Here is a 14,598-nt window from a genome sequence, read left to right as displayed (position 1 = left end):
AACCACTCTGTGTAAACAAGTTGGCCCTCATGACTTTTTAAAAAATCTTTTCCCTGTCACATTAATAATAACCCCCCTTGATTTTAACTTCCCCACCTTAGGGAAAAGACCTTTCCTATCTGAATTGTGTATGCCCCTCATGATTATACAAAGTTCTATAAAGTCACCCCTCATCCCCCTACCCTCCAGCAAGAAAAGTCCCAGCCTGTCAAACCTATTTTTATAACTCAAGCCCTCCATATATTTCAACTAGCCCTCACATTCCTTAGACGACATGTCCATCTTGGGCCTCCTGCAGTGCCACAACGATGTCACTTGGAAACACTGTAGCCCAATGGTAACAATGTAGGTTTCACAAGCTTCAAAATCTCCCCTCCCCACACTGCATCCCAAAACCAGCCCAGCTCATCCCCGCCTCCCTAACCTGTTCTTCCTCTCACCTATCCCTTCCTCTTACCTCAAGCCACACCCCCATTTCCTACCTACTAACCTCATCCCGCCCCCTTGACCTGTCCGTCCTCCCTGGGCTGACCTATCCCCTCCCTACCTCCCCACCTATCTTCTTTTCTCTCCATCTTCGGTCCGCCTCCCCCTCTCTCCCTATTTATTCCAGAACCCTTACCCCATCCCCCTCTCTGATGAAGGGTCTAGGCCTGAAACGTCAGCTTTTGTGCTCCTAAGATGCTGCTTGGCCTGCTGTGTTCATCCAGCTCCACAACTTGTTATCCCTCCAATCTGGGCAACAGGTTGGTAAGTCTTTTCTGAAGCCTCTCCAGTTTAATAATATCCTTCCTACGACAAGGCAATAATAACTGCACACAGTACTCTAGAAGAGGCCTCACCTACATCCTGTACACCCTCTGCATGACATCCCAACTCCTATACTCAAATGTCTAAGCAATGAAGGCAAATGTGCGAAATGCCTTCTTAACCAACCGTGTCTACCTGTGACACAAATTTCAGAAAATTATGTACCTGAGTCCCTAGGTCTCTCTGATCTACAACACTAACCAGTGTCCTAGCATTAACTGTACAAGTCCTGTCCTTGTTTGCATTACCAAAATGCAATACTTCACATTTATCCAAATTAAAGTCCATCTGCCACTCCTCAGCCCATTCACCCAATTGATCAAGATCTCTTGGTAACCTTCTTCACTGTCCACTATACCGCCAATTTGGTGTCATCCACAAACTTACTATCCATGCCTCCTATATTTTCATCCAAATCACATATAAATGATAAACAAATGTGGACTCAGGGCCAATCACTATGGAACATCGCTGATCACAGGCCTCCAGTCAGAAAAACAACCCTACACCATCGCCATCTGTCTCGTACCATAAAACCAATTTTGTATCCAACTAGCAAGTTCACTTTAAATCCCATGTGATCTAATTTTACCAATTAGTCTACCACCCAGAATCTTATCAAGGGCTTTACTGAAGTCTAAGTAAACACCATCTACACTCTGCCCTCAATCTTTTTGGCCACCAGATCCTCAAAAAACTCAATCACATTTGTCAGACACAATTTTTAATCGCACAAAAACTATGCTGATTATCCCTAACTATTCCTTGCCTCTCCAAGTGCATGTAAATCCTATCTTTCAGAATCACCTCCAACAACTTATGCACCATAGAAGTTAGATTCACAGATCTACAGTTCCATGGCTTTTCTTTGCAGACTTACTTTGTTGAGACCCAACATTAGCCACCCTCCAATCTGTTGACACCTCACCCACAGTTATAGATGGTATAAATAGTTCTGCCAGGTACCCTGCAATTTCCTCCCTAATGTCCCATAACATCCTGGGATACACTCGATTAGGTCCAGAGACTTTTCCGCCTTTGTATTTTCTAAGACCACCAGCACTCCTGTTCGGCAAGGTTAATTGTTTTCAAACATCAATATTTATTTCCCCGAGTTCTTTAGCCTCCATTTCTTTCTCCATGATAAAAACTGAGGCGAAGTTTAATATCTCTCCCATCTCCTAAGGTTCAACACAAAGACAGCCTCGTTGATCTTTAAGGGGCCCTACTCTTTCTCTAGTTGCCTTTTTGCGCTTTAATGTACTTGAAGAATCTCTTTGGATTATCCTTAACCTTATCTGCCAAGGCTATTTCATATCGCCTCTTTGCCTTCCTGATCTCCCTCTTAAGAATGCCTCTACGCTCTGTATAATCTTCAAGAGTTTCATTTGGCCCTAAACTGCCTATATCTAATATATGATTCTTTTCATTCTTGACTTGAACCACAATATCTTTATTCGTGCATTGTTCCCTAATCTTACCAGACTTGTCCTTCAGTCTAACAGGAACATAATGCCTCCGAATTCTCGTGATCACATTCTCAAACACCTCCCACTTGCCGGTGTTCCTTTACTTGCGAACAATCTACTCTAATCAACTTTTGAAAACTCTTGTCTCATAACTGAAATAAGACAAGTTTCAAGGGTAAGAAATTTAACTTTTATGGAAGGCTTATCCTTTTCCATAAATGTTTTAAAGCGATAGAATTATGTTCATTAGTTCCAAAGTGGTCCCCTACTAACACTTCAGTCACTTGCCCTGTTTTATTTTGCAAAAGAAGGTTAAGTTTTGCTCCTTCTCTAGTAGGAACATTTACTATTGGGAAAGAAAATTTTCCTGAAAACATTTAACAAATTCCTCATCGTCCAAACTGTAACGCTATGGTAGTCATAATCAATATCTGGGAATTTAAAATCTTCTATTATTACAAATCTATTATTCTTACATATATCTGTGATCTCTCTACATATTTGCTGCTTGATTTTCCTCTGACTATTGGAGGGCCTATATTACTATCCAATCAAGCTAATCATCCCTTTCTTATTTCTAATTTCAACCATGTATTTTTATAAATGATCCCTCACAAATATCTTCTCTAATTACAGTAGTAATGTTTTCCTTAATCAAAAACACCACTCGCCCTCCTCTCTTTTCTTCCTTCCTATAAAATCTAAAACTCAGAACACTGAGCTGCCAGTGCTGTCCTTCTCTCAACCAAGTTTCTATAATAGTTATGACATCTCAGTCCCATGTTCTGATACATGCCCTGAATTCAATCAACCTTACTTGTAAGACCCCTTCATTAACACAAACACAGTTTAATTCTTCAGAGTTACCTCATTCTCTGACTTGCCCTCATCTGTCTTTTCAAATTAACTTGCTCTTTCCTGATTCAGATCCATCGTTATTGTCTTTCTATTTTCACTTTTACACGGGAACCCCTCGCACCCCCATTTCTAATAGTTTATAAACTTCCAAAATAGAACCACCAACTCCCCCCACTAAGAAATTTTTCCAGTTCAAGCAAAAGCTATTCCTTTGAATTGGTCTCTTCTACCCCAGACGAGATCCCAATGATACAAAAATCTGAATCTGTTTGCATTGCACCATCTCCTCAGCCACTGATTTACCTCCCCTATCCTTTTGTTGCTTCCCTCATTAGAAATTGACACTGAAAGAAAATAAGAATTTACTACTTTTGATGTTGTTTTTTAACCTTCTACTTAACCTTTTTGTATTCATTCTGCAAAGCCTTAGCTCTTTACCTAACTATGACATTCCTACCAATGCATGGAACAGCTTCCAGCTTCTGACTTTCCCCTTTGACAATATGCTCCAAAGATTTTGAGACATCCTTAACCCTGACACAAGCAATATACTATTCTCAGTTCATCTCACCGTTGCAGAATCTCCTGTCTGTGCCCCCGACAGGGAAGTCCCCTTTAACAACTTTTCTTTTCAATTTTGGCAAACCCCAATTAAGATAAAATTCATTCCTAGTGCCCAAGATCTGATTTCCACTTCTATTTTCCTCAGAGAGACTCTCTCTCTCTCTCTCTTTCAACTGAATCCAAAACAGAATATCAGTATGAGACAGGAGAATCTTGAACTATCTTTTTATCTTTCCTGGCAGTCACCCATCTCTCTGGTTGATCCTTGCTGTTAATCACCTCGAAATCTATTCGTTAACACACTCAGTGCCTCTGAATGTCTCCAGTGACGTTAAGCCTAAAGAGAAGCTCTTAATAACAGCGTGTATAAAATTAAACTATCCTTTCTTATGCACAGATTTTAATTTTAATCATACAAAATATAAAAAAAAGCATGGAAACCTTAAGAGAAAAAACACATAGTTGAAACAATTGTAAAAACATTCCCTTTTTCAAGTCCTCCAGCTGTCGGCTTTCATTCTTCAGACAGAAAAAAACCTGTCTCCAGAGCCATCCACATGTAGACTTCTGCACAAGACGGTGTGTGAAACAATCTCTTCTTCTTTGCAAACATTTTTTTGTGAAGTATGAAAGTTTCAAAGAAGGAAAAAATATCTCCAGACCAAAACTCAACAGTTGGAGGCCTCTCCCACACAAACTGCATTTGAAAGAATCTTGTTGTCAAAACTGATTTGGGTCTTGTCAGGATAAGAGTAAAATAAAAACTTACCTTTATGAGAACCTTGGTACACTTTTTCCCCCTCAGTTCTTCTAATCAAAATCCTAAAATTTTGTCCTCTTACTCCCCATTCATATATAATAGAAGTAAATTTTCACTATTTACCCGTAATTTAGTCCCCAAGCTTCACCTTTTTTACTGATTCCTCCAACTCAACCATCATTGCTGAAATTACTCTCCCAGCTCTGCAGAAAATGGTCTCCCGCTCTTTCCAACACTTGTTCTCCCAATCCCCAGTTTCCCTCTCTGCTTCAGGAGCAGCAACCCGGAAAGGTATGGCCCACTCTGACAGGGTCTTCAGAAATATAGGGGGGGAAGAGTTAGCATTCTTAACTCTATACTGTAATCCTCCAACTTGGCACTTCTGTGTTTCCCTCTCCATCGTCTCTCTTCATGGAACTTTCGGCCCTGGAATTGCTTCTTGAAAATTTTTTGTCTCCCTCCACTCGTCAATGAGTTTTGTTAGTTTCTTCTTCTACAGATCAGCATTTATTATTTCAATTGTGCCTTTTTCTTAAATTGGTCTTCCCACGCACAGCACTTTTTTCTCAACAACATACTCTATGACTACGAGTTCTGATAAATCATGAAGATGATGCCAAGAAATGATAACATAGTCTTGCTAGCCTCATGTCAAAAGCTGCCTCCCACATCAATCAGATTTAAACTTTGACTTCAAAATTTTTCAAAGCAGACTGAAATTGAAACTGAATATTTATACATTCCTAAATGATTAAAAAAACAGACTGGGTTTCCTGAAGTGATTTCAAATGACTCCACAATCCAAAGTCAGAAGTTACTTGACACCTAGTTATAGTCCAACAGATTTATTTGAAATCACAACGAGATCAAAGGAAGAGGCTATGCTCTGAAAGCTTGTAATTTCAAATAAACCTATTGGACAGTAGCCTGGTGTCATGTGATTTCTAAATTTGTCCACCCCAGTCCATCTCCAATTCAAGTCAGCATGCAGGTATTGGCACTCTCGGAGTGTAAAAATTATACACCATTTCTGCTCTGCATTGGATCTCTGGGTCTTAGAGAGGTGTTCCTTCATTCACAATGAAGACAAATGAAACTAACACCACTGGAAATCCTGTTTAGTATGAACTATATCTGTTGTATTTTGCACAAAACAGAACATAAGTCAATTAGAAACTTATGATATAACCATGCACTCTTCAAAAGTAAAGAACATGACTATGGCAGTCCACTCCAATAAGTTAACTTTCATTAAAAACACTATCTCCCGTACCTGGTGCTACTGCTCAGAGCAGGTGGCTTCCCTCACAGCCATCTGGGGCTAAGCTTATCTATATTTTGACTTGTTTCAATTATTAAACTCTATACTGTGTATTGGACTCCAAATGCTAATTTAATGCAGAGCTCAATCACCTAACATATCTCTGCTACGAAAGCAGCATTGTTGGAGGAAGGGAGCTACTAATGGTAAAGTTCAGAATTGGAAGCATGTAACAACTCTACCTGTGGTGGCAGTGTATTGGCAATGTCAAAAGATTAGTAATTCAGAGAGTAATGCTCTATAATAATGTATTCAAATCCTACTGCGACAGCTGATGAAATTTAAGTTGAACTGTTTCATTAAAAATGTTGGAAACCAGTTGTGGTGACCAAGTAACACTATCTAGCTCATGAAAATCCTTTCAGGGAAGGAGATCTGCCTACAAGTTCAACTCATGATTCTAAATGCACAGCAGTATGGTAGACTCTTACTGCCTCTCTGAAGGCCCAGCAATCCACTTAGTTGTAACAAGTGTGGACAAATACTGGGCCATGTGTGAGGCACCTGTGAAAAGAATTTTAGAAAGCACAAGAGCATCTGGGTGCTGAAGTGCTGCAAGTATTGACAGTGTTATGTACAGGAGCTAAGGATGAGATATTAAATCTGTTAGAAATGATAAGTGATTGATTAGACTCCTGACAGGATCCGATTGATTTTTAATTCTGCATTCACAATCAAAAAGGCTTAAGGTGATGGATTGTAAAGGCAATGTTATTTTTAAGTACAGCCTCCAGATCTCAGTTCGACATGAGGAACCTGCAAAGTGAGAACATGTGACATCAGCAAGTTTCTTTCCACCCTTATCAGATTTCTGGTTGTTTTGGTTCCATGCCCAGATTTAGGTTAATCCATTGTCAAACTTTCCCCGTGATACATTTTTGCACACTTATAAGTCGATATTTGAGTAATACCAAATGGAACATAAAGTGCAGATTCTAACTAAAAGTGCTTTGTCCCAGTGCAAATCCCAATGTTCACAGTGCCCCTGGGTGGGAAAATAGAACACCATAGTTCAGCAAAGAAAATCCTTCTGTCAAGTTTATCTGTATGTTTGAAGTTTGAGCCTGCCATTAGCAGGTCTTTCATAGGGGAGGTGGTTTTCAATCCGATGGGGAATGGGTCGGATTGACTGGGGAAGTTGGGTAGGCTGTAGTCTAAGCAGTGGGGGGCAATGGGTACTCCTAAAATTCTGGAGGATGCGATGTCCCAGAAATCACAAGGAGCTTGGAGGATGGACAATAGTTTGATAGGACGAAGGCAGAGATCTGGGAGTGGGGGCATTGGAGCCTCAGGGGGAGGTCAGAAGTCTGAGAAAAGAACTGGCTGTCTGAACAACGTAGTTGCAGACTTGATGGCGTGGTCAAAGTTCTGGAAAAAGGATTTGGCCTGGACTTTGGATAGAGATTTGGTTGATAGGTGTTGGAGACCACATGGAGAAGGTTTGGGCTGGGAGGATGTTAGTCCTGGTACAGTGTACTCAGCAGGTGGATATAAAGGCAATTACCTCCTAAATTTATCAGACTCCTACCTGGATGCAGTTGTCAATGACTAGTCACAATTAAATTCAAAACACTGAATGTCAGAGAGGCTGGCATCCTCATTATAGTTTAGTTACAGCCTCATTTAAAGTGTCAAACCACTTCTTTGGAGTGAGCTGGGTGTCTGTTCATCTTCGTTAATTTGAAAGACTTGTTTTTAGGTAGTTTCTTTCAAGGTACAAGGACAGCCGAAAGCATTCCAAAGCCAAATGATTACTGCTGAAGTACAATCAATGTGGGGAAAAGGTAGAAGTCTGTGGAGTTAGTGGATTGGAGACATATTTGAATCTAGAATCTAATTTTTAATAATTTCATGCCTCCTGGTCATATGTAACCTGTTTTGTGGTTAAAATTACTCCCTTGAAGTCAATCCCCCAAATCAATCAGTCTGGTTGAATATATCAGATTTCAGCCTTGGGTTAAGCAGAGAGATTGTTTGAATGTCAAGTACAACAGTACACACAAAATGTGGAATTGATTTGTGCTCAACTGCATCTCTTGCATTTCTCGCACCTCAGCCTTCACACTCCCTCCCCACAAACAAAAACAAAGACAGAATGAAGGGTCTAGGCCCGAAGCATCAGCTTTTGTTCTCCTGAGATGCTGCTGGGCCTGCTGTGTTCATCCAGCTTCACACTTTGTTATCTTGGATTCTCCAGCATCTGCAGTTCCCATTATCTCTCTCCCCCCACCATTGCTTGTCTGCACTCACCTCTTGCCATCCCACCTACCTTCCCCAGCCCCACCTCCCCTGTTTATTTCAGAGGCCCCCACTCCTCCCCCCATTTCTGAAGAAGGGTCCCGACCGGAAATGTCAGCTTTCCTGCTCCTCTTATGCTGCCTGGCCTGCTGTGGTCATCCAGCTCCACAGTGCTATCCTTGATTTGTGCCTTGTGGTTTTCAACAATAATAATTGCTTGAAAGGGTTATCATATGGAATTCAGCAGTCTTAGGACTAAATAACACTTCAGACAGACAATAAAACCAAATACGTCGGATGCTACAAATCCGAAATAATGGATTTGAAAGCGTTAACTTTGTTTCCCTACCTACATGTGCTGCCAGACCTCCCTAGTTTCTCCAAGCACTTTTTGTCGTTATTTAACATTTCTGATCTTTTCTGTTTCGGGATTAAGCAGCAATCTTAAAACAAAGCGATTTAACCCAGAAAAGAGTTGTTAGATTCTCACAGTTTCTCACTTTTATTTCTTCACGCAATCTTCATTTCATCTGTTGCTCTCTCTGTCCATTTGTTCATTCCTCTGATCTTTCACCTTTTCGTTCTTGGTGCAGAAAGTCTTTCGGCTATAATGGATTTCAGTGAATTTCTGCGACTTCTGCCAAGTCTTCCATTCTCCCACCTCTAATACCGAGTGCAAAATGTTCACGGGACTTTCTGTCTGAGACTACAACAGGAGGAGCCCCTTGTGAAGAGGTATAGAGGTAAATAAACTTGCAATTGTCACCCAGCATCTCAGACTGTTTGTCATTAAAATGCAACTGTGTGAACATTCTCAATATCGGTATTTCTGTATTATTTCACACAACCATCCCGCGACAGGTAAGTTCGAAAACCGCCCTTTATCACCAGGATAGCTAGACTTCACGTAGCGAGCAATTTCGAGTTACATCAAAATGTGCAGTGTCAGAAAAAGCAAAAGCAGAATTTAAAAAAGGAACGGCAAGCACTGGCATTTCATGTTTGGAACAAGAAAATAGGAACTGCTGGTAGAATCTTTCAATTCACTGAAAAACAGCTCGATTTTCAACAGAGAACACTCACAATCGTTAGTAATTCCAGCAGCCGACGGATTTCAAAATTTCTCTCAAACAAGATTGCAAACACTTCGCTTTCAGAAATCGAAAGGAGAATGTAATTCAAATCCCAGACTGCACGGCTCTTGCAGATTGCTTACTTACTGTGAACTGTACCGAACGCTTCCTTGAAGAGAGAGAGGTGACCGCGCAAAGCAGCGTCTGTCTCTGTGCTGCGGTTTATGTAATCGAGACAACTCCGAACCAGGCGGGTATTGAACCTCGCTGCAGACTCAAAGCTTCCGTGAAATGCCCTAGCCAGGCGCTTTCCCAAAGATCTATGGGAAGTCCCGTCACAAGATGAGAAGGAAATACCCCACTGCTCCCAGAGCTTGGGAGAGATTTCACTATAAACTGGGATAGTCACTCAGGAAATGTCAGATAGGTTAAACACATATTAATTCTGCGTACGCCCCCCCCCCCCCTCCAAGACATACACATGCACAAGAGTCCCTATTGAGAACGCTACCAGTCTCACCCCTGAATTCTGACTCCTCCCCACAATTCAGTACCCCAATCTTCCGAACTCCTAAACCTCTGACTCTCAACCCCAACTATCCTCCAAACCCTGACCCTCCAATTACCTCTTACACTCCGTGACCACCCGCACCCGCTGAGCTCCCCAATTCCTGCTTCGGTCTTCAAAGTCCCCTGACCCTCCAACTCTTCCATGTTGATTTCTTGACTCCAACTCCCCAACTCATGCTGCCCCACCCTGATGTTCTGACCTAATTCCTCCCTGACCCAAACTCACCACATTGACATCTCAACCACTGTGCAACCCTGCCCACCTACGACTGTTCAGCACATTAGTCAATGAAGGAAGACTTACCTGAATAAGGCAGTTAGCAGCTTAAATATGAGGCATGCCTTCTCTTCCCTCTATTGACCTACGGACAAAGAATCCAATGAGTGCCTCCTCCAAATTTCAGTGCCACATTTATTCAATTCAATTCGATATTTATTCAATTCCCATTACTGTGTTCCCCAAAATTATTTCTCCTGCCTAATTCTTTAAGTGGCCCCTGTTCACTTTGACCTATTTCTTCCTTTTTATATATTTAAATAAGCTCCTACTGTCTATTTTATACTATTTTCTAGTTTGCCTTCATAGTTTTTCTCCCTCTTTCAGTGGCTTTTAAAGCTTTCTCAATCCTTCACTTTACCATTAATTTTTGCCACATTTCTTTCAACATAATAAATTAACACAACATTCTTCATTAAACATGGCTGGTTTATCTCCATTTTAGACTATTTCTTCTTCACTGATATATGTCTTTCTTATAATGTGTCAAGATTAGCTTAAACATTTGGCATTGGTCCTCAAACAACTTTTCTGCTAAAGTCCTTTTCTAGTCGAATCCACCTAGCACTGTCTCATTTCTACATGATTAGCCTTTTGAAAACACTGACTCCAGTTTCTCACTCTCAAACAGAATGTAAAATTTTACTAGTCATTGTTCCCTTGGGGATCTTTTATTTGGAAATAATTTAATAATCTTGCCTCATTACACAGTAACAGTTCAAAAATAGCTATTCCCTTGTAGGATCTACAACATATTGCTCTATAAAACTATTCTGAATACAATCTACAAATTTGTCCTAATGGCTACCTCTGTTAATTTGATCTTCCCAATCTACGTGAAGATTGCAGTCACCCAGGACTGAAGTAATGTTTTTTCTTTACGTGCCTCTGATTTACTCGCTGTCCAATAGCATAACTACTGTTCAGAGGGTCTTTGGACTACTCCTACCTCTGTCCAATACCTGGAATGAGACGATTGCCTTAAGAAGAAAGACAAGACAAGCTGGACCTGTAACCTCTGGAGTTTAAAACAGTCAGAGGTAATTTCATTGAAACATATACGTTCCTGCAGCAGGTGGATGTTGGAAGGATGTCTCCTCTTAAGAGACAATGTGGAACTAGGAGTCATAGTTTAAAAATAAGGGGGCGCCTATTTAAAACAGGGCCGAGCACACATTCTTTTTCTCGGGGTGTATGAGTCTTTGGAATTCCCTTCTTTAAAAGGTAGTAAATGCAGAGTCTTTAAATATTTTTAAGGTAGTAGCTGATAGATTCTTGATTACCGAGGGGATGAAAGATTATTGGCTATAGATAGAAATGGAGAGTTGAGGTTCAAATTCAAACCGCCACAATCTTTTTAATGGCAGAGCAGGTTCAAATGGCTAAGTGATCAGAGATAATGGGAACTGCAGATGCTGGAGAATCCGAGATAACAAAGTGTGGAGCTGGATGAACACAGCAGGCCAAGCAGCATCTTAGGAGCACAAAAGCTGATGTTTCGAGTCTAGACCCTTCATCAGAAAAGGGGGTTGGGGAGACGGTTCTGAAATAAATAGGGAGAGAGGGGGAGGCGGACCGAAGATGGATAGAGGAGAAGAGAGTATAGGTCCACTTCACCAACACCTTCCACCCCAACCCCAAGTTCACCTGGACCATCTCCACACATCCCTCACCTTCCTGGACCTCTCTGTCTCCATCTCTGTCTCCAAAGGGCTAAGTGGCCCATTTATTTTGTTTGTTTGCATCCCTTATTCCTCTTGTTAGTTCTTACCTCTATCCATATGTATTCTATATTATTCAATAAAAAACATGTCTTGCAATCATTCTAATTCCATCTCATAGCAACAGAACTGCTGTCAAGGAGGAGCACCATAGAAATGTGGAGGTTGTTTAAGGAATGCATACTGCATGTGCTTGATATATTTGTCCCTAGCAGGCAGAGAAGATGTGGTCAAGTGAGGGAGCCATTGTTCTCGAGAGAGATCGAACGACTGGTTAAGAGGAAGGAGGATGCTTATGTAAGGTTTAGGAAAAAAGGAACGGAAAAGGCTGTAGAGGGATACAAGTTACAAGAAGGAGCTGAAGAAGGGGCAATGGAGAGCTGTAAGGGGGTATGAGAAAACCTTGGTGGATAAGATCAAGGAAAACTCCAAAGCTTTTTACACGTATGTGCAGAACAAGAGAATGACCAGAGAAAGGGTAGGGCTGATCAAGAATTGTAAAGGGAATTTGTACATAGGGCCAAAAGAGATAGGAGAGGTCCTTAATGAATATTTTTCTTCAGTATTCACGATTGAGAGGGACCTAGTTGTAGAGGAGGACGTTGTGAAACAGGCAGTTAGGCTAGAGGAGGTTGATGTTAGTAAAGAAAATGTGTTAGGAGTTCTGAAGAAGTTGAAGATAGATAAGTCCCCCGGGCCTAATAGGATTTATCCAAGGATTCTATGGGAAGCAAGGGAAGAGATTGCAGGGCCTTTGGCGATGATCTTTTCATCCTCACTGTTCATGGGTATAGTGCCGGAAGATTGTAAAGAGGCAAACATCATTCCCTTGTTCAAGAAAGGGAACAGGGATAACCCCAGAAATTGCAGACCGGTTAGCCTTACGTCAGTGGTGAGCAAATTATTGGAAAGGGCTCTGAGAGACAGGATTTATGATCACTTCGAAAGGCACAGTTAGATTCCTGATAGTTAGCATGGATTTGTGAGGTGTAGATCATGCCTCACAAACCTTATTGAATTCTTTGAAGAGGTGACGAAACACATGGATGAAGGTAGAGCAGTGGATGTGGTGTACATGGATTTAAGTAAGGTGTTTTGATAAGGCTCCCCATGGGCAGGCTCATGCAGAAAGTAAGGAGGTATGGGATAGACAGAAATGTGCCAGATTGGATTCAGAATTGCCTGACCCTTAGAAGACAAAGGGTGGTAGTGGATGGAAAATATTCAACATGGTGCTCAGTTATGAGTGGTGCACCACAAGGACCTGTTCTGGGTCCTCTTCTATGTGTGATTTTTGTAAATGATTTGGATGAAGGAGTAGAAGGGTGGATTAGCAAGTTCGCAGACGATACAAAGGTGGGTCGCGTTGTGTCTGGAGAGCTGTTCTTGGTTACAAAGGGACATTGATAGAATGCAGAGCTGGGCGGAGAAGTGGCAGATGGCGTTTAACCCTGAAAAATGTGAGATGAATCATTTTGGAAGGACAAATTTGAAAGCAGAATACAGGGTTAACAGAAAGATCCTTGGCAGCGTGGAGGAGCAGAGAGATCTTGGTGTTCATGTTCACAGTTTCCAGAAAGCTTCCACCCAGGTGGATAGAGTTGTTAAGAGGGCCTATGGTGTGATAGCTTTCGTTAATAGAGGATCGAGTTCAAGAGCCGTGAAGTTATGCTCCAGCTGTACAAAAGCCTGGTTCGGCCACATCTGGAGTATTGTGTCCAGTGCTGGTCACCTCATTACAGGAAAAATGTGAATGCATTGGAAAAGGTGCAGAGGAGATTTACCAGGATGTTTCCTGGAATGGAGGAAAGGTCTTACGAGGAAAGGTTGAGAGAGCTAGGGCTTTTCTCCTTAGAACAACGAAGGATGAGAGGTGACTTGATAGAGGTGTACAAAATGATCAGACGTATAGATAGAATAGACAGCCAGAGACTTTTTCCTAGGGTGGAGGTAGCTTTTATGAGGGGACATAGTTTTAAAGTGAAAGGAGGTAGATATCGGGGAGACATCAGAGGTAGGTTCTTTACTCAGAGAATGGTAGGGGTGTGGAATGCATTGCCAGAGAGGGTCATGGAGTCGACCTCATTAGGGGCATTTAAGCGGCTATTAGATCGGCATATGGATGATAGTATGAGGTAGCGGTGGAAGTTAGATAGACCTTAGGTTTCGTGTAAAAGTTCGGTACAACATCGTGGGCCGAAGGGCCTGTACTGTATTGTACTGTTCTATGTTCTATGTTCTAACTAACCCATCACCCTTCTTTTCCACCTGTCACAAACTCTGAATATTTAATCCCAGTTTGATCTCCTTGTAACCATGCCTCCATGATGGCTATAAGATCATATTTATTAACCTTTATATTTGTTATTAATTTGTTTTTTTTTCCAAACACTAAAGCAAATAGACATTAATTTAAAAAAGACATTTTCTTCCTTTAACGCTATTTGTTGTGTTTATCCACCGCTCTACTGTCATCAAGTGTCCTTGTCACCTCTTCATAGAACCCAATCAAGTTAACGAGACACAATTTCCCATACACAAAGCCATGTTGACTATCCCAAATCAGTCTTTGCCTTTCCAAATACATGTAAATCCCAATGTTGGTCAGTTGTTGGTCAGAATCCTGTCCAACAACTTGCCCACCACTGATGTCAGGCTCACCGATTTCTTGTTTCCTGGCTTTTCCTTACCACATTTCTTAAATAATGGCACCACATCAACCATGCTTCGGTGTTCTAGCACCTCACCTATGGCTCTTAATGAAACAAATATCTCAGCAAGGGGCCCAGCAATCACTTTCTTAGCTTCCCCGAAAGTTCTGATCAGGTCCCAGGAATTTATCAATCTCTGTAACTTTTAATACCTCCTCCTCTCTAAAGTGGACCATTCTGCACATGTCACTGTTTATTTATCCAAGTTCTTTAGCTTCCTCATCCT

General features: G+C 41.4%; 1 protein-coding gene across 8 annotated transcripts in view; it reads right to left on the bottom strand.

Annotated features, from left to right (window-relative positions):
- Positions 1-10,010, bottom strand: part of LOC125453099 (interleukin-18 receptor 1-like) — a 63,717-nt gene extending 53,707 nt beyond the window's left edge. Inside the window, exons 1-2 of one of the 8 annotated variants that reach the window (XM_059646924.1) lie at positions 9,241-9,426; positions 8,511-8,744 (exon numbers count right to left, since the gene is read on the bottom strand). The gene's annotated coding sequence lies outside the window, so the exon portion shown is untranslated. The other 7 variants (XM_059646923.1, XM_059646926.1, XM_059646925.1 and 4 more) reach the window with 7 other exon arrangements.
- Between the last annotated feature and the right edge of the window lie 4,588 nt (positions 10,011-14,598).

Source organism: Stegostoma tigrinum, chromosome 6, assembly GCF_030684315.1.
Source record: "Stegostoma tigrinum isolate sSteTig4 chromosome 6, sSteTig4.hap1, whole genome shotgun sequence".
In the NCBI taxonomy this organism is placed as follows: Eukaryota; Metazoa; Chordata; class Chondrichthyes; order Orectolobiformes; family Stegostomatidae; genus Stegostoma; species Stegostoma tigrinum.
This window is presented reverse-complemented; position numbering and strand designations above follow the sequence as displayed.